This window comes from Rattus norvegicus, chromosome X (assembly GCF_036323735.1).
Source record: "Rattus norvegicus strain BN/NHsdMcwi chromosome X, GRCr8, whole genome shotgun sequence".
NCBI lineage: Eukaryota > Metazoa > Chordata > Mammalia > Rodentia > Muridae > Rattus > Rattus norvegicus.
Window position 1 is genome coordinate 94,122,650 of NC_086039.1, and position 19,858 is coordinate 94,142,507.

Below are 19,858 nucleotides of genomic sequence, written 5' to 3' on the forward strand. Positions count from 1 at the left end.
GAAGCCTTCTCCTTGAGAACTATCTCTCATAGTAAAAATGCTGCTATGCAAGCTACTAGAAGAGAAAATTAATCAAGAGTCCTCCTAAGAATTGATGCCTGTGATCCATACAAATGACTAGCAATAGTGGTACTCATATTTTTACAGTAATTAATAGCTCCCAAATTGGGCTTAAGTTTCCCTCAACAGGAGATGAATCATGCCTTGTACTGGAAATTTATATAACCTATGACTAGTGGGATCATGGACCCTAGAGGAATACCTACTGTAGTCATTTTCTAGACCAGCATAACTCTTAGCTACATTCTAAATACTTATTCTTATATTCAGCAATAACATTATCTCTTACTCCCCATCAAAACAGTTTCTTTTGCATGAGATAGAGATCACTACAAAAAGCAAAGTTTGTCAAAATACAGTTGTCTGTGGGTTCCTCTACAATGCAACTTCTGCTTAGAGAATATTGCACAAGAAAGGAGGAAACACTATATAATAGCTTAGAGGACCAGAATTTTTACAGTGTGACGTTGTCTCCTAGAAATAACAGAGAAGATACACATCTGTGCTACCATAGCAATATTGATTCCTAAACAAGACCCACATCAATAAACATTAATAAAAATGCTACCATGGAAGAGGGAATTCTCTTATATTGGCTCACACCCTAAACAAAGAAATGGAAGAAAATATTGAATACTAAGAGAATAAAAAGAGTTATTTCTCTTAAGGGTGAGTCTTGAAGATGTGTATACACACACACACACACACACACACACACACACTAAAGGGACTCAGCAGGTTTTATTTATGAATCTATGCATAGTAATAGAGAAAAAGAGCTCATGAATGCTCAACTAAGTAAGAGAAGAGTGGGTGAGGAGCATTGCATGGTGGCATACACCTTTTTTTTTTATTTCTCCTGGACATATAACCAAAAGATGCTCCAACATACAACAAAGACACATGCTCTGTTATGTTCGTAGCAGATTCATTTATAATATCCAGAAGCTGGAAATTACTCAGATGCCCTTTTAACAGAGGAATGGACTCCAAAATTGTGGCACATCTACACAATGGAGTACTACTCAGCTATCAAAAAAAATGACTTCGTGAAATTCATAGGCAAATGGATGGAACTAGAAAATATCATCCTGAGTGAGGTAACTCATTCACAGAAAAATACACTTGGTATGTACTTACTGATAACTGGATATTAGCCAATAAGCTCGAATTACCCAAGATGCAATCCACAGAACACAGGAATCTCAAGAAGGATGACCAAAATGCGGATACCCCCACTCTTTCTTAAAAGGGGGAAAATATTCATAGGAGGGGATATGGAAGCAAAGTTTAGAGCAGCAACTCAAGTAATGGCCATTCAGATCCTGTCCCACATGTGACCCATATACATATACAGCCACCAAAACTAGATAAGATTGATGAAGCTAAAAAATGCATGCTGAAAGGAACTGTATATAGATCTCTCCTGAGAGACACATCCAGAGCATCTCCAATACAGAGGTCAATGCTAGCAGCAAAACACCGAACTGAGAACAGGACTGACCCCCTTGAGGGGAATTAGAGAAAGTATTGAAAGAGTTGAAGGGGCTTGCAACCCCATAAAAACAACAATGTCGACCAACCAGAGCTTCAAGGGACTAAACCACTAACCCAAGGACTGTACATGAACTGACCCAGGGCTCCAACTGCATATGTAGCAGAGAATAGCCTTGTTGGGACACCACTGGAAAGGGAAGCCCTTGGTCCTGCCAAGGTTGGACTCCCAGTGCAGGGGAATATGGGGGGGCAGTAAGGGGTATATAAGGGGGGAATACCCGTATGGGGGATGGGGAGGGGAAGGGATGGGGGCTTATGGACAGGAAACCGGGAAGGGGAATAACATTTGAGATGTAAGTAAAGAAATATATCTAATAAAAATTAAAAGTAAAGAAGTGTGGGAGGAGTTGAATGGAGGAAAGTTAAAAGTGGAAATGACAAAATAAAAAAAATAGCATCTTCAATAAATGGTGTTAAAACTAGAAGAAATAATTCCACTAAGAATGGATCAAACTGTCATTTGTAACTATTTTAGGTAGAGAATATATTTATTTTAGTTCCTACAAAGTTAGTTGGTCATTCAGATGTTCCTATGTAAAATGAGTATCAAAATTCTACTAGTGACTGATTCCCCAGGTCTCCCAGAAATTCTGTTTCTGTTAATTACCTGTAATGACAGGCATTCTGGAGACCAGCTTCAACCATTTAAAAAAGCAATATTTTAATATCTGTCAAACTCCAGAAAATTACTATGTTCACTTGTCCAAATGAAAACTTCATTTATCAAGAAAAATAATACCCAACGTTATCGTAGTAGGCGAGTAAACCAATTAAGGACTGGACTTTGTCTTCAAAAGGAATCGTACGTGTCAAATACAGGTAAGCAAATCTATAACCTATTGTTTCTGATTTTGGACTTATCCTAATGAAAGATGTATTGACAATAATTGTGCTTATATTTTCCTGTGCTATCCCACTTTGTCTAACTTTATGTAAACAAAAGTACAGCTCTCTGCTTAATATCTACTCCATTATTATTTTAGAAAATGTCTATCACAGCTGAATCTGCAATAGTCATCCTCAAACTTATCCTGTGAATCCTTCTTCCACTCCAAGACATGGCAGACTCTATATTTTCTGCTTTTTCCCCAATATGACTAACTTTTTCTCATTTTATGCCTGCTGTTCTGTTCTTATTAAATTTACCTTTATTCAATCACTATTTGTATAATGTGGGCACCATTGATTCCTTTTATCCCTTTAATCTTATATTAGTAGTTAGAAGAACAGGATCCAGTGCTGGCCAACTTTTCACAAAACAAATCCCAAAACATCCATATTGAGAAACAATTGAAAATGACAAAGTAGAATGGTCTCAGAAAAAGCTTGGCCCCTGTCCATGAAACTTTCATATCAACAGGATCCAATACTCATTCTAACACACCTTTATTACTCTTCCAACATAGGGAAAATGGATGCTGGGGCTACTATCTGCATAAATTTTCAGAATAAAAGTTTCTAATGGAAGAGCATTCTTCCTCTCCTCTCATATAAACTTAAAAGAATACATATTTTGAGACAGGAATGTTACAGGAATGACAGGAGTTAGATATGAAGTATTCAAAATCAACAAAACAAACAAACAACAAAAACAAAACCAAATACTCACAATTGTTTCTGAAATTTCATGTCCCTTGATAGTCAGAAATCCCCTTTGGGTTTAATCAACTTTGAAGATACAAAAAGATTTCTTTTGGCTTATAAAATAAGATGTCAGAGCATTGTCTTATATGTTATACTGATATGCAGTTTTCATGCTCAAAATGTCTCTAGCTTCATTGCAATATTATTTTCACTGTAGTTTTTATTATACACATTTATTCTTCTCTAAAAGATTATGGGTGAAATATCATAGATGTGAGGTCTAAATCATCTTGGTTTGTGAGGGGAAAAGTATAACTTTACCCCATGAATGTGGTCCCACTTCATGAGTATTCATGGAAACGTCTTTAAAATATACAGCACATCAGCTTCTGTGTTACCTACTTTCTGAAAATTATATTTCAACCTTGAGTGCATATGGCTTTGTTTAATGAATCTCTAATTAAAGTATCATTATCTTTTATCTGATTTTGTTACTTTGTGAGGATAAGATGTGAGGAAAAACAATAACCTAGTACCAGATTGGTGTGACCACATCAGGTGTTGTATAGAGTCAGGCAACACCCAATCAGCTAAGGTATTTTTGGTCTTTTTAATTGCCCTCTGACCAGGCACTGCTTCCAGCTGCTCTTACTGATGCTGCTACAGCATAGTCTAAGCCTGTGCTGCTCCAGAGGCTGACTCCACCTCTAAGGATTCTGTAACTCTATTTGGAATTCTTACAAGATGGCAGACATTGATTAAGAAAAACAGTCTGAACTTGATCAAGGTTTAGATAATGATGAAGGAGTACGAAAAAACAAACAGGTGAAGAAACAAAAATCAAAGCCAGTCAGCTGATTGTTCAGGTATCCCTGTTTTGCTTGGGTTGATGTATCTATATTTCTCAAATACCAAACTAAATCCGTATTCCCAGGTCATGATCACTTATATTTAGCACCAGAATAAATTCTTATGTTTTATGTGATGACAGCTATCCTTTTGCACTGATACTTCCAATATATCATTAATATATAAAATATCTGCCTTGCCATAGGGGTGTGTGTCTGTGTCTGTGTCTGTGTGTGTGTGTGTGTGTGTGTGTGTGTGTGTGTGTGTGTGTGAGAGAGAGAGAGAGAGAGAGAGAGAGAGAGAGAGAGAGAGAGTGAGAGAGTCTTACTTTTTCACAGGACTGTCAGCAGAAAGACTGTTTATATAAGTTCCAAAAAAATTAAATCAGATTGAATATTTTCTGTTACATTTCTGGTTTGACAGACAATTTTACATGGCTGTCTTTGTTGTTTGCTCATTATTATTTAGTGATGGATTTTGTTTTGTAAATTTCTATAACATGCTGTGTGAATGACAACACTTTACCTTTGGGCTAAAACTAACAGAACTTTGTAATGTGCTTCAGTAGTAATATTAATCGTTTTAACATTTATTTTGATAATGTTCTAAAACAATAGCAATTATATCTGATAAGCAATGTTGGTCATAAGGATTGAAACAAGAATAGTGTATAAAAATTATTATAGTCACAAGAAGAAAATAATTATATATCACAAGTATAAAATTAAAATATGATGTTATTGGCTGAGTGCTAATGATGAGTCAGACTTGAGATGGCCTTTTAATTTTGTAACAGAATAACCTGCAATATTCAGGGCCAGTGGCATCTCATTTAGAAATGCAACCAAGCTGGACACAGGTTCTTTGTAGTTTGATACTTTGAAAGAATTGGGGCATTAAATACAAACACAAGTGTTAGATTTCACTTGAACTAGAAGAGAAAACAGAAAGCAGAGTAAAAGTTGTTTTGTTTTGTTTTGTTTTGTTTTTTTACTTGAAGGCATGCTCCACATTCTTGATGCCTTTAATTTTCTTCTCTGGAAGAAGGCCAAGGGCTTCTCCCAACAAGGCCATCCTCTGCTACATATGCAATTGGAGCCTTGGGTCAGTCCATGTACAGTCTTTGGGTAGTGGTTTAGTCCCTGGAAGCTCTGGTTGGCATTGTAGTTATTATGGGGTTGCAAGCCCCTTCAGGTCTTTCAATCCTTACTCTAATTTCCCCAAAGGGGGTCCTGTTTTCAGTTCAGTGGTTTGCTGCTAGCATTCACCTCTGTATTTGACATGTTTTAATGCACATATAGATTACGGATATAAGAAATGAATAAACTTTGAGGAGTTATGCTAATAAATCTTAACAGCACATAAGGAAATGCTAAAATAAATCCCAATCCAATGATTAAATTCTAAAAAGAAGGCCTATAGTTGAAAATATAAATAAAGCAACTAACATACATTATAAAAGCATAAGAATATGGAAATAAAGCTATAGAAACATCTGTCAAAATATTATAAGATCTCACATCTCATTATCTAACATTTTATTAGACACTCATGATGAACAGAAAAGGAGAAATGGTTATTTGGAAAGGGTACCAACAGAAGGCAAAATATAAGCCTGAAAAACTGGACATATGAATATTGATAGACCAAACCATATGTAATTTATCAGAGTCCTGACTTTATGTAATTAGTGCCTATGAACCAGGTAGGAAATTTATGGTATTAGAATTTAAATATTGAGGCTCAAACAAGGAAATTTTGATTCATAAATATAAAATTTAAGAATTATCTTTGTGAGATTTCTGGACCAAGTCAAGATGCCTCTAGCATCCAACTATTCCAGGGAACCTCTACTCTCCTACTGCTTTTTCTTCAACTTCATCAGACTTCTGAACCATACAGGTAAGCTTTCCTTCTCCCACCCATCTTTTTTGCATTCTGAGCCTTCTTGGTCAAGCCAAGATACCCTGAGTAGCCTGTAATCCCAGGGGGGACATCATTCTCCTGCCTCCTCTCTGCCCACCTTCATCATACCTGAGGTTCCTGAACCATACAAAACTGCAGGTCAGGAGCCACAAAGCTCAAGGATATCCATTAGAGGCCTGACACATCAGGGCCATCAAGGTTCACTCCCCTCCCAATATCTAGCATGACAAGAACATCCAGGGACCAAAACCTTCCAGATGGCTAAAGGTCCTCAAAAGAACCTGGTCAATATTGAAGCCTCCAAAGTGCATTTTCTGCAGTATACCTAGCTCTGGATATGCAAACACAACTGAAACACAAGAAAAGGACCTTAAATCCAATCTTATAAAAACGATAGTGTCCCTTAAACCACCAAAGAACATACAGGCTGACACTATGCCTCCCTCACATATGTAGCAGATGTGCGACTTGGTCTTCAGGTAGATCTACAACAACTAGAACAGGGGCTAACCCAAAAGTTGTTCCCTATATGTGGGATATGTCCTACTAGTTCACCTGTCTTGTGCAGCCTCAGTAAGAGAGGAAGGGCCTAACCTTGTAGAGACTTGAAGTTTCAGGCTAAGAAGGATACCCAGGGAGGCCACCACCAGCTTAGAGGGAATGAGTGTGGGATGGGGCGACTGGGAGGGCGTGAGTGAATAAGATGTAAAGTGAATAAATAAAAAAATATTTAATTTAAAAGTACTTTAATTAACAGAAAATGAAGAAAGCCACATGATATATAATGTAAGTTGATTATATACATAAAATTAGTACCTAATGAATGTCAAAAATATTCTAGAATTCATAAACAAACGTTTATACAGCACTAGAATGGCTTAATTAGGTATGCTTTTCTAAATACTAGGCCAGCCTCAGTGATATATACTATGAGTCCCAGGCTGGCCTGGGCTACAGAGTGTGAACCTATCATAATAAACCAAGAAAAGGGGGCAGGAAAAGGAGGAGAAGGAGAAGAAAATGAGTAGAAAATGAGGGAAGGAAAGAGGAAATTAATTGCATGAATGTGCTAAAATTTTTGCTCTAGGAGCTCGATTTATCTTAAAAATATTTTAACTAAACATGTCAATCAAACAAATATATCATATAAAGAAAATAAAAATTTTAATACATCAATATTCACACAATATCTTTTGCAGTTTTCATAAATCAAGAAATAAGTGAACCTTCAAAATATTGTAAACAACAAGATAAAATATGTTAGTTTCCTTCTACAGTACTAAAACTCTGTGCCAAGAATGATACTAGCACTACTTTGAGGAAGATTCTGACTTCAAATTAACATCAAAACAAACATGGATACATATTACTTGGTCCAGGATGTACAGTAATAGGTTTACTTAAATCAAGCATGAAGTCCTTATGTAATAATAATTTATATATTCTATACTCCAAGTTTATTCAAGAGATTAAATATAAGACCTCTACAATTCTCATGACATTATAAAGGAGATCATTTCAATAGATACCTACTAATAGACACAATGTATTGCTGAATAATAGTAAAGCAGAATACCAAAACCCAGATAAAATCTACTAAAATTTTTCAAAGACAAGAGAAAGTTAGAAAAAATGTTACCTGGTAGGTGTGAATAAGCAGACTGGTGCTGTTACTGTGGGCCCAAGATGGTACCTGTGGCAACAAATGATGAGGGGATTTATGACATCATAATAAAGAAGCCAGTGAAAATGGCTACCTGTTTCTGCTGCCAGGATAGGCCTATTTCAGAGTATGAGGACTTCAAACTTGGATGTAACTTACAAAACAACAGTTAAAAATAAATAAATAAACAAATGAACATAAACAAACAAGAAAAACTTTCTAGAGTCATTTTTGTCCCTGCAGTACTTTCAGACAGGGACAATTTTGGGTCAGAGTGTGGACTATGAGATGGCAACCTCATCCCTCCACTTGATGCCCTGTCTTTCTACTCTAGACAGACTATATAAGTTCACTCTCTGCACCGTTGGGCATTTCATCTAAGCTCCCTACCTCTGAGTCCTGAGCATCTCTCACCTCCCAGGTCTTTGGTACATTACAGAGGAACTCCAAACTCTTACTCTACAAGGTTGCCTGTTTCCATTCTTTCTGCTAAAACAACTGTAGGGACTAAAATGGAAGAAAGACTGAGGGAAAGGAGGTTCACTGACTAGCCCAAATTGAGACCCAGCTCAAGGGGAGGCTCCAAGGCCTATTACTATTACTAATATTACTGATGCTATGGTGTGCTTATAGACAGGAGCCTAGCATAGCCAAGGGAGAGGACCAAAAAGTAGCTGAAGTAGTCAAATGCTGATACTTACATCCAACCAATGGACAGAAGCAGGGGACTCCCATGGTTGAGTTAGGAAAAGCTTGAAGAAGCTGGGGAGTAGAACGAACCCATAGGAAGACAATCAGTCTCAACTAACCTGGAATCCCGAGATCTTTCAGACACTGAGCCACCAACCAGGCAGTACACACAAGCTGATAATAAGGCCCCCCAACATACATACATACATACATACATACATACATACATACATACATACATACGTACATACATACACACACACACACACGTGTGTGTGTGTGTGTGTGTGTGTGTGTGTGTGTGTGTGTGTAGCAGAGGACTGTCTGTTCTGACTTCAGTGATAGAAGTCAAGAGACTTTAAGACACAGGGAGTGGAGAGGCATGGTGGAGTAGGGGGTGGGGACATTTTCTTGGAGACAGGGGAGGAGAAATGGGATGAAGAACTGTAGGAGGGTGGACCAGAAGAATAACAGTTGGACTGTAAAAAGAAATAATAATAATAATAATAATAATAATAATAATAGTAATAACAATAACAATAACAATAATAATAATCCAGTAGAAACATTGAAGATCTTTTCAGGTCCTTCAGGAGTGTATAGTGAATATTGGCTGACTATAAAAGGCAGAAAAATCTTTATTCCCTGAGGTATAGCTTAGTGGTTCAATGTTCACATATTAGGCTAAGTCACTTGGCAAACCAACAAAATGTTCTCAGACTTTAGGTTATCTAAATACCTATTGATATGCCTTTATTTCATTAAAAGTCTTTGAACAATAAATTTTAGGAATTTACAGTTTGTACAAGTGTTTTTGAATAGGTGATAATAAGTTGTCCTTTGCTTCACAGATACTCTGTTGCCAAATAGTGAATGTTTTATCACCTCTAGTGACAGAATTTGCAATATGATTGGTTATTTGCCAATATTGTGCACAATACAAATTATTCAATTTGTTAAATATTAACATGTTTGTGTCACTCTATCAGAAGTTATCTTTTATTAAACATTCCTGCATTCATTGAGAATCTTTTTCACATTTTCTGATACTTTACTATGAAGTAATGGTTTTGAATTGTGTCAGGGTCTTTTATTTAAGTTGATTTCTTTTTTATTTTAAAATATTGCATTTACAAAATAGGACAGAGCCATGTATAATACCTTCCATTATGTGCCAACAAATATCTATCCACCAGAAAGAGATTAAGAAAGAAATACAAAAGATCATTATATTGTTTTGGGGAAACAAAATAGATGGTGGTGAAATGTTAAGATTAATGCTTAATTTTTAAAATTTAATTTTTGAGGAAGAACCAAATAAATATTTTCAAAGTGGAAACAAAACATATTATTGGATCTCTATAACCATGAATCATGAAAGGATTGGAAAGCTGACTCAACCAACAGGAAGATAAGAAATAAAATTAGTCTCCATACTATAGAAAATACAGAAAACTACATTGGACTGTAACACAGTATCCTTTTCCTTTTGTATTATTTTATAACTTGTCACAATGAGAAGCAAAAACAGTAACAATTCCATAGCTTCCTTACCCCCCATTGTCATGGTTTCATGTGAAATAATTCAATTATGTTTTTGCTTAATATGCATGTATACTAAAATTGGAACAATGTAGTAAGTAGATTAGCATGGCTTCTGAACAAGGCTGACATACAAATTTTCCAAATATCTTTCTTAATAACTCTATTACTATACAAACCAGGTCAGGTAAAAATACAACAACAACAAAGAAAACCATACTCTTGATGAACATAAGTATAAAAATATTAAATACGAATATTAAATACCTACAAATCAAAATACAGACATACATTTTGAATCCTCTTTAAAAGGAGTAGTGTTTTTTTCCTCCCATTGATGCTAGCACAAATTTGTTCTTTTTTGAGTCATTATATTATTATTATTATTATTATTATTATTATTATTATTATTAAACATGCTATTTGATGTGGCAATTGATATACTCCTTAGTTACCCTTCCACAAGCCCCCATTCCATCCCCACTCTAGCCCTCCTCCTTTGCCTCTAAAAGGGTGCTCCTCTACCCACTTACCAACCCCTGCCTCACTGCTCTAGCATTACACTACTCTGGGGAATCAAGCCTCCACAGGATCCAGGGTCTCCCCTCCCACTGATGTCAGATAAGGCCATCCTATGTTACATATATATCTGGAGCCATAGATCACTCCAGGTACACTCCTTGGTTGGTGTAGTCTCTGGTAGTTCTGGATGGTCTGTTTAGTTGATATTGTTGTTCTTCCTGGAGGATTGCAATCTACTTCAGCTCCTTTAGTTCTTACCCTAGCTCTTCCATTGGGGTCCCATGGGTCAGGCCAATCATTGTGAGTATCGGCATCTCTATGGGTAAGGTGCTTATCTGGGTTTAGCATCTACAGACGGGATGAATCCCTAGGAGGGGCAGTCTCTGGATGGCCTTTCCTTCACTTTCTGTTCCAATTTTTGTCCCTGTCCTTCTTTTGGACAAGAACAAATCTGAGTTAATATTTTGAGATGGGTGGGGGGCCCCATCCCTCAAATGGGGGCTTTGACTATCTACTGGATGTGGTCTTTCTAAGTTAGATCTCCCCTTGTTTGGTTATTTAGGGTTAAGTAATCCTCCTTAGGTCCAGGAAGCCTTTCACTAACCTGTCATTTGGGACTTACTAGTGGCTCCCCCAATTTCCCATCCCCCACTGCTATATATTACGATTCCATTTCCTGACCCTCTGAACTTCACTCCTGTCCCTTCCAATACTTGATCCTGACCCCATTCCCCACCCCTCCCAGGTCCTTCATTTTACCTACTGTGATTACTTAACACTTCTACGTAGGATTGAAGCATCCACATTTTGGTCTTTCTTCCTTTTAAGCTCCATGTTGTTTGTGGGCTCTGTCTTTGGTATTCTGAACTTTAGGGCTAATAGCCACTTATCAGTGATTGATATGATGTGTACTATTTTATGACTGCATTAATTCACTCAGGCAGGTATTTTCTAGTTCAATCCATTTCCTGGCAAATTTTATGAAATATTTGGTTTTTTCTTTTTGCTCATCTTTATTAACTTGGGTATTTCTTATTTACATTTCAATTGTTTTTCCCTTTCCTGGTTTCTAGGCCAACATTCCCCTAACTCCTCCCTCTCCCCTTCTCTATGGGTGTTCCCCTCCCCACCCTCCCCTCATTACTATCCTCCCCCCAACAATCACATTCACTGAGGTTTCAGTCTTGGCAGAACCAAGGGCTTCCCCTTCCACTGGTGCCCTTACTAGGCTATTCATTGCTACCTATGAGGTTGGAGCCCAGGGTCAGTCCATGTATAGTCTTTGGGTAGTGGCTTATTCCCTGGAAGCTCTGGTTGGTTGGCATTGTTGTTCATATGGGGTCTCAAGTCCCTTCAAGCTCTTTCAGTCCTTTCTCTAATTCCTTCAATGGGGGTCCCGTTCTTAGCTTAGTGGTTTAATGATGGCATTCGCCTATGAATTTGCTGTATGCTGGCTGTGTCTCTCAGGAGCGATCTACATCCGGTTCCTGTCAGCCTGCACTTCTTTGCTTCATCCATCTTATCTAGTTTGGTGGCTGTATATGTATGGGCCACATGTGGGGCAGGCTCTGAATGGGTGTTCCTTCTGCCTCTCTTGTAAACTTTGCCTCCCTATTCCCTCCCAAGGGTATTCTTGTTCTTTTAAAGAAGGAGTGAAGCATTCACATTTTGGTCATTCTTCTTGAGTTTCATGTGTTCTGTGGATCACTGGTAATTTGAGCATTAGGGCTAATATCCATTTATCAAAGAGTGCATACCATGTGTGTTTTTCTTTGATTGGTTACTTCACTCAGGATGTTTTCCAGATCCATCCATTTGCCTATGAATTTCACAAAGACATTGTTTTTGATAGCTGAGTAGTATTCCATTGTGTAGATGTACCACATTTTCTGTACTGGTTACTCTGTTGATGGGCCTTTGGGTTCTTTCCAGCTTCTGGCTATTATAAATAAGGCTGCTATGAACATAGTGGAGCATGGGTCTTTGTTATTGGTTGGGGCATCTTTTGGGTATATGCCCAAGAGAGGTATCGCTGGGTCCTCAGGTAGTTCAATGCCTAATTTTCTGAGGAACCTCCAGACTGATTTCCAGAATCATTGTACCAGTCTTCAACCCCACCAACAATGGAGGAGTGTTCCTCTTTCTCCACATCCTCGCCAGCATTTTCTGTCACCTGAGTTTTTGATCTTAGCCATTCTCACTGGTTTGAGATGAAATCTCAGGGTTCTTTTCTTTTGCATTTCCCTAATGACTAAAGATGCTGAACATTTCTTTAGGTGTTTCTCAGCCATTAAGCATTCCTCAGCTGTGAATTCTTTGTTTTGCTCTGAACCAGTATTTGTTTTTAATAACTGAGTACTACTCCAGTGTGTAATTATACATTTTTATATCCATTCTTCTGTTGAGGGATATCCATGTTGTTTCCAGCTTATGGTTATTATAAATAAGGCAGCTATGAACATAGTGGAGCATGTGTCTTTGTTGTTTGCTGCAGGATATTTTGGGTATATGCCCAGGAGTATAGCTGTGTCTTAAGGTAGAACTATTTCCAATATTTGGAGAAACAGCCAGATTGATTTCCAAAATTATTTTAACATCTTGCAGTGTCACCAGTAATGGATTAGCATTCCTCTTTCTTCACACCCTTACCAGCATCTCTTGTCATTGGCATTTTTGTTCTTAGCATTTTGATTCATATGAGGTGGAATTTCAGCATCATTTATATTTCCCTGATGACTAAGGATATGGAACATTTGTTTTTGTACTTCTCAGCCATTCTAGATTTCTCAGTTGAGAATTCTCCACTTAGCTATGCACTCCTTTGTGTAATAGAGTTTATTTGTTCTCTCAAGTCTAACTTTTTGAGGTCTTTATATATATTAGATACTAGCCCTCTATCATATGTATAGTTGGTAAAGGTCTTTTCCCTATCTCTGGGTTGCCATTTTGTCCTATTGACAAATGTCCTTTGCCTAAAGAAGCTTTTCAATTTCATGAGGTGCCATTCGTCAATTCTTGATTTTAGAGCATGAACCATTGGTGTTTTTGTAGAGGAAAAATTTCCCTGTGCTGATGTGTTTGAGGATTTCCCCCACTTTCTCTTCTATTAGTTTCAGTGTATCTGGTTTTATGTGGAGGTCCTTGATCTACTTGGGCATGAGCTTTGCACAAGGAGATAATAATAGATAAATTCACATGCTTCTATATGCTGACCAGCATTTGAACCACCATCATTTATTGAAAATGCTGTTTTTCCACACAGTGGATGGTATTGACTTGTTTGTCAAAGATCAAGAGAACAAAGTTGTGTAGGTTTATTTCTGGTAGTTCAATTTTATTCTATTGTTCTACCTACCTGCTTCTGTACAAATATGTTGTGTTTTTTTTTTATCACTTTTTATCTGTAGTACAGCTTGAGGTCAAGGATGGTGATTCTCCTAGAATTATTCTATTGGTGAGAATAGTTTTCGCTATTCTAGGTTTTTGTTATCCCAGATGAACTTGAAAATTACTCTTTCTATTTCTGGGAGGAATTGCATTAGAATTTTGAAGAAGATTGCATTGAATCTATAGATTGCTTTTGATAAGATAGACTTTTTTTAGAATATTTATCCTGCTATTCCATGAGCAAGGGATATCTCTCCACCTTCTGAGGTCTTCCATTTCTTCCTTCAGAGTCCTGAAGTCATATAGGTCTTTCACTTGTTTGGTTAGAGTGAGCCTGATTAGATATTTTATATTATTTGTGACTATTGTGAAGGGTGTTGTCTGCCTAATTTATTTCTCAGCCCATTTATCCTTTCAGTAGAGAAGGCTACTGTTTTAGAGTTAATTTTACATCCAGCCAGGTTGCTGAATTTGTTTATCTGCTGTAGGAGTTCTCTGGTAGAATTTCTGGGGTCGCTTATGTATATACTACTATATCATCTGCAAAAAGTGATATTTTGACTTCCTCATTCCCATTTTGTATCCACTTGGTTTACTTTTGTTGTCTAATTGCTCTAGCAAAAGCTTAAAGTAGTATAATTAATAAGTAGGGAGAGAGTGGGCAGCCTCATCCTTTCCCTGATTTTAGTGGGACTGCTTCAAGTTTTTTCTCCATTTAGTTTGATGGGAGCTTTGGTTTGTTGTATATTGCTTTTAATATGTTTATTTGTGTACCTTGAATCCCTGATCTCTCTAATATTTTTAACATGAAGGGGTGTTGTATTTTGGTAAACGTTTTTTCAGTATCTAATGAAATGAACATGTGTGTTTTTTTTAACCATGAATTTGTTCATATTGTGGATTATGTTGATGGACTTCCACATATTGAACCATCCCTAGATTCCTGGGATGAGACCTACTTGATCATCGAGAATGATTATTTTGGTTTGTTTGTGGACTTGGTTTCTGAAAATTTTACTGAGAATTTTTAACTGATATTCATAAGGGAAATTGGTATGAAGTTCTTTCTTTATTGGGTCTTGGTATGGTTTAGGTGTTAGTGTAACTATAGCTTCATAGACAAATTGGATGATGTTCCTTCTGTTTCGATTTTGTGGAATAGATTGTGGATTATTGATATTAGGTCTTCTTTGAACTTCTGATAGAATTCTGCACTAAAACCATCTTGTCATGGGCTTCTTTGACTTGGGAGACTTTTAATGAATGCTTCTATTTTCTTAGGGTTATGGGATCCTTTAAATTGTTTATCTGATCCTGATTTAACTTTGATACCTGGTGATCTGTCCAGAACACCATACATTTCATCTAAATTTTCGAGTTTTCTTTGGTATAGGCTTTTTTTTTTTTTTAGGTTTAACCCAGTCTTTACTGTGTAGTGACAAACTATCAAGAAAGATGATATTTCAAAAATAACACATAAATAAATCATCGATAACTTAAAAAAATACAAAAAATAATAAAATATAGAAGAGCAGCCCAAGTCCATGGTGATCTGATAGGATGCATAGGATTACTTCAATATTCTGGTATCAATTGAGGCCTGTTATGTGAATGATGATATGGTCAAATTAGGAGAAGTTACAATGAGGTGCATAGGAAAAGATATATTCTTCTGATTTAGGATGAAATGTTACCTAAATACCTGTTAAATCCATTTGGATTTTTTTTTTTGGCTTTGAATCTTTTTATTGGATAATTTTAACTTACATTTTTTTGTTGTTCTTTTCAGTTATTTTTTTATTTATTTAATACTTAATAATAATTCTTTGGTTTCCGGGCAAACATCCCCCTCCCCCCTCCCCTTCCTTATGGGTGTTCCCCTCCCAACCCTCCCCCCATTGCCGCCCTCCCCTCAACAGTCTAGTTCACTGGGGGTTCAGTCTTAGCAGGACCCAAGGCTTCCCCTTCCACTGGTGCTCTTACTAGGATATTCATTGCTACCTATGAGGTCAGAGTCCAGGGTCAGTCCATGTATAGTCTTTAGGTAGTGGCTTAGTCCCTGGAAGCTCTGGTTGCTTGGCATTGTTGTACATATGGGGTCTCGAGCCCCTTCAAGTTCTTCCAGTTCTTTCTCTGATTCCTTCAACGGGGGTCCTATTCTCAGTTCAGTGGTTTGCTGCTGTATTTGCTGTATTCTGGCTGTGTCTCGCAGGAGCGATCTACATCCGGCTCCTGTCGGTCTGCACTTCTTTGCTTCATCTATCTTGTCTAATTGGGTGGCTGTATATGTATGGGCCACATGTGGGGCAGGCTCTGAATGGGTGTTCCTTCTATCTCTGTTTTAATCTTTGCCTCTCTCTTCCCTGCCAAGGGTATTCTTGTTCCCCTTTTAGAGAAGGAGTGAAGCATTCACATTTTGATCATCTGTCTTGAGTTTCATTTGTTCTAGGCATCTAGGGTAATTCAAGCATTTGGGCTAATAGCCACTTATCAATGAGTGCATACCATGTGTGTTTTTCTGTGATTGGGTTAGCTCACTCAGGATGATATTTTCCAGTTCCAACCATTTGCCTACGAATTTCATAAAGCCGTTGTTTTTGATAGCTGAGTAATATTCCATTGTGTAGATGTACCACATTTTCTTTATCCATTCCTCTGTTGAAGGGCATCTGGGTTCTTTCCAGCTTCTGGCTAATATAAATAAGGCTGCGATGAACATAGTGGAGCATGTGCCTTTTTTATATGTTGGGGCATCTTTTGGGTATATGCCCAAGAGAGGTATAGCTGGATCCTCAGGCAGTTCAATGTCCAATTTTCTGAGGAACCTCCAGACTGATTTCCAGAATGGTTGTACCAGTCTGCAATCCCACCAACAATGGAGGAGTGCTCCTCATTCTCCACATCCTTGCCAGCATCTGCTGTCACCTGAGTTTTTGTTCTTAGCCATTCTCACTGGTGTGAGGTGAAATCTCAGGGTTGTTTTGATTTGCATTTCCCTTATGACTAAAGATGTTGACCATTTCTTTGGGTGTTTCTCAGCCATTCGGCATTCCTCAGCTGTGAATTCTTTGTTTAGCTCTGATCCCCATTTTTTAATAGGGTTATTTGTCTTCCTGCGGTCTAACTTCTTGAGTTCTTTGTATATTTTGGATATAAGGCCTCTATCTGCTGTATAATTGGTAAAGATCTTTTCCTAATCTGTTGGTTGCCATTTTGTCCTAACCACAGTGTCCTTTGCTTTACAGAAGCTTTGCAGTTTTATGAGATTGGATCATTATTTTAAATTTACATTTTAAGTGATATTCTCTTTTCTGGTTTCCCAGACATAAGCCCCATTTCCTATCCCCCTCCCCTTCTCTTCTATAATGGTGTTTCCCTCCCCATCCATACCCTCTTCCTGCCCCCCCCAGAAATTCCCTTTCACTGGGGGGTCCAATCTTGGCAGGAACAAGATTATTCCTTCCATTGGTGTACAACAAGGCCATCCTCTGCTACATATGCAACTGGAACCATGTGTCAGTCCATTTATAGTCTTTGTATAGTGGTTTAGTCCCTGGAAGCTCTGGTTAGTTGGAATTGTTCTTATAGGGTTACAAGCCCCTTTAGTTCTTTCAGTCCTTTCTATAATTCCTCCAACGTGGGTCGCATTCTTAGTTCAATAGTTTGCTGCTATTGTTCACCTCTCTTTTTGACATGCTCTGGCTGTATCTCTCAGGAATTATCTATATCTGGCTCCTGTCATCATTCACTTCTTAGCTTCATCAATCTCATTTAGTTTTGGTGGCTGTATATAAATGGGCCACATGTGGGGTAGGCTCTGAATGGCCTGGATTTTATTGAGTATTCTTGAGTCAATATTCATAAGGGAAATAGATCTGAAGTTCTCTTTCTTCATTGGGTCTTTGTGTGGTTTAGGTAGAAACATAATTATGGCTTCATAGAAGGGATTTGTTAGTGCTCCCTCAGTTTCTATTTTGTGGAACAGTTTGCACAGTATTGGTATGAGGTCTTCTATGAAGGTTTGATAGAATTCTGCAATAAACCCATCTCCTCATGGGCTCTTTTTGTTTTGGAGACTTTTCATACATGCTTCTATTTCTTTTGGAGTTATGAGACTGTATAGATGGTTTATCTGATCCTGTTTTAACTTTGGAACCCAGTATCTGTTTAGAAAATTGTCCAGGTCATGCAGATTTTCAAGATTAGCTCAGTATGGGCTTTTGAAGTAGTATTTGATGACTTTTTGAATTTCCACAGATTCTGTTGTTATGTCTACCTTTTCATTTCTGAGTTTGTTAATATGGATATTCTCTCTGTGCCCTATGGTTTGTCTGACTAAGAATTTATCTATCTTGTTAATTGTTCTGTGATTTGTTGATTCTTTTTGTAATCTTTTTTTTGTTTCCATTTGGTTGATTTCAGCCCTGAGTTTGATTATTTCCTGCCTTCTACTCTTCTTGGGTATATTTGCTTTATTTTTGTTGTTGTTCTAGAGCTGTGCTGTCAAGCTGATAATGTATGCTCTCTCCAGTTTCTTTTTGGATGCACTCAGAGCTATGAGTTTTCTTCTTAGCACTGCATTCATTGTGTCCCATAAGTTTGGGTATGTTGTGCCTTCATTTTCATTAAATTCTAAAATGTCTTTAATTTCCTTCTTTATATCTTCCTTGACCAAGTTATCATTGAGTAGAGTATTGTTTAACCTCCATGCATATGTGGGCTTTCTATTGTCTTTGTTGTTATTGAAGACCAGCTTTAGTCCATGGTAATCTGATAGGATGCATGGGATTATTTCTATCTTCTTATATCTGTTGAGGCCTGTTTTGTGGTTGATTATATGGTCACTTTTGGAGAAGGTACAATGAGGTGCTGAGAAGAAGGTATATCCTTTAGTTTTAGAATGAAAAGTTTTATAAATATCTTTTGAGTCCATTTGGTTCATAATTTCTGTTAGTTTCTTTATGTCTCTGTTTAATTTTTGTTTCCATGATCTGTCAATTGATGAGAGTGAGTTGTTGAAATCTCCTTCTATTATTGTGTGAGGTGCAATATCTGAGCTTTAGTAAAGTTTTCTTTTTTGAATGTAGATGCCTTTGCATTTGGAACATAGATATGTAGGATTGAGAGTTCACCTTGGTGCATTTTTCCTTTGATGAATGTGAAGTGTCCTTCCTTACTTTTTTTTTTGATGACTTAAAGTTGAAATTTGATATTATTTGATATTAGAATGGCTACTCCAGCTTGTTTCTTGGGCCATTTGCTTGGAATGTTGATTTCAAGCCTTTTACTCTGAGGTAGTGGCTGTCCTCGTCTCTGATGTGTGTTTCCTTTATGCAGCAAAATGCTGGGTCCACTTTACATATCCAGTCTCTCAGTGTATATCTTTTTATTGGGGAATTGAGTGCATTGATGTTAAAAGATATTCAGAAATAGTGATTGTTGTTTCCTGTTATTTTTGTTGTTAGAGGTGTCATTATGTTTGTGTGGCTCCCTTCTTTGGGTTTCATTGCAAGGAGATTAAGTTCTTGCTTTTTCTAGAGTGTTTTTTCCCTTCTTGTGTTGGAGTTTTCCATCTATTGCTGTAGCTGGATTTGTAGAAAGATACTTTGTAAATTTGGTTTTGTCATGGAATATCTTGGTTTCTCCATCTATGTTAATTGAGAGTTTTGCTGGATATAGTAGTCTGGCCTATCGTTTGTTTTCTGTTAGAGTCTGTATGACATCTTCCCTTGAGCTTCTGACTTTCATAGTGTTTGGTGAGAAGTCTGGTTTAATTCTAATATGTCTGACTGTATATCTTACTTGACATTTTTCCCTTACTGCTTTTAATATTCTTTGTTTTGTGCATTTGGTGATTTGACTATTATGTGACTCCACACTTTTCTTTTCTGGTCTAATCTATTTTGAGTTCTGTAGGTTTCTTGTATGAATATGGGCATCTCTTTCTTTAGGTTAGGGACATTTTCTTCTCTAATTTTATGGAAGCTATTTACTAGCCCTTTACGTTGGGAGACTTTGTTCTCTTCTCTACCTATTATCCTTAGGTTTGGCCTTCTCATCTTGTCCTGGATCTCTTGG

At 37.2% G+C, this 19,858-nt stretch overlaps 1 protein-coding gene across 2 annotated transcripts in view; it reads right to left on the minus strand.

Moving 5' to 3' along the window:
* LOC102555852 (E3 ubiquitin-protein ligase RING2-like) overlaps positions 1-7,686 on the minus strand; it is a 31,223-nt gene extending 23,537 nt beyond the window's left edge. The window contains exon 1 of one of the 2 annotated variants that reach the window (XM_006257205.5): positions 7,616-7,686. The gene's annotated coding sequence lies outside the window, so the exon portion shown is untranslated. The remainder of the gene's footprint in view (positions 1-7,615) is intronic. The other variant, XM_063280543.1, reaches the window with a different exon arrangement.
* Positions 7,687-19,858: the final 12,172 nt, after the last annotated feature.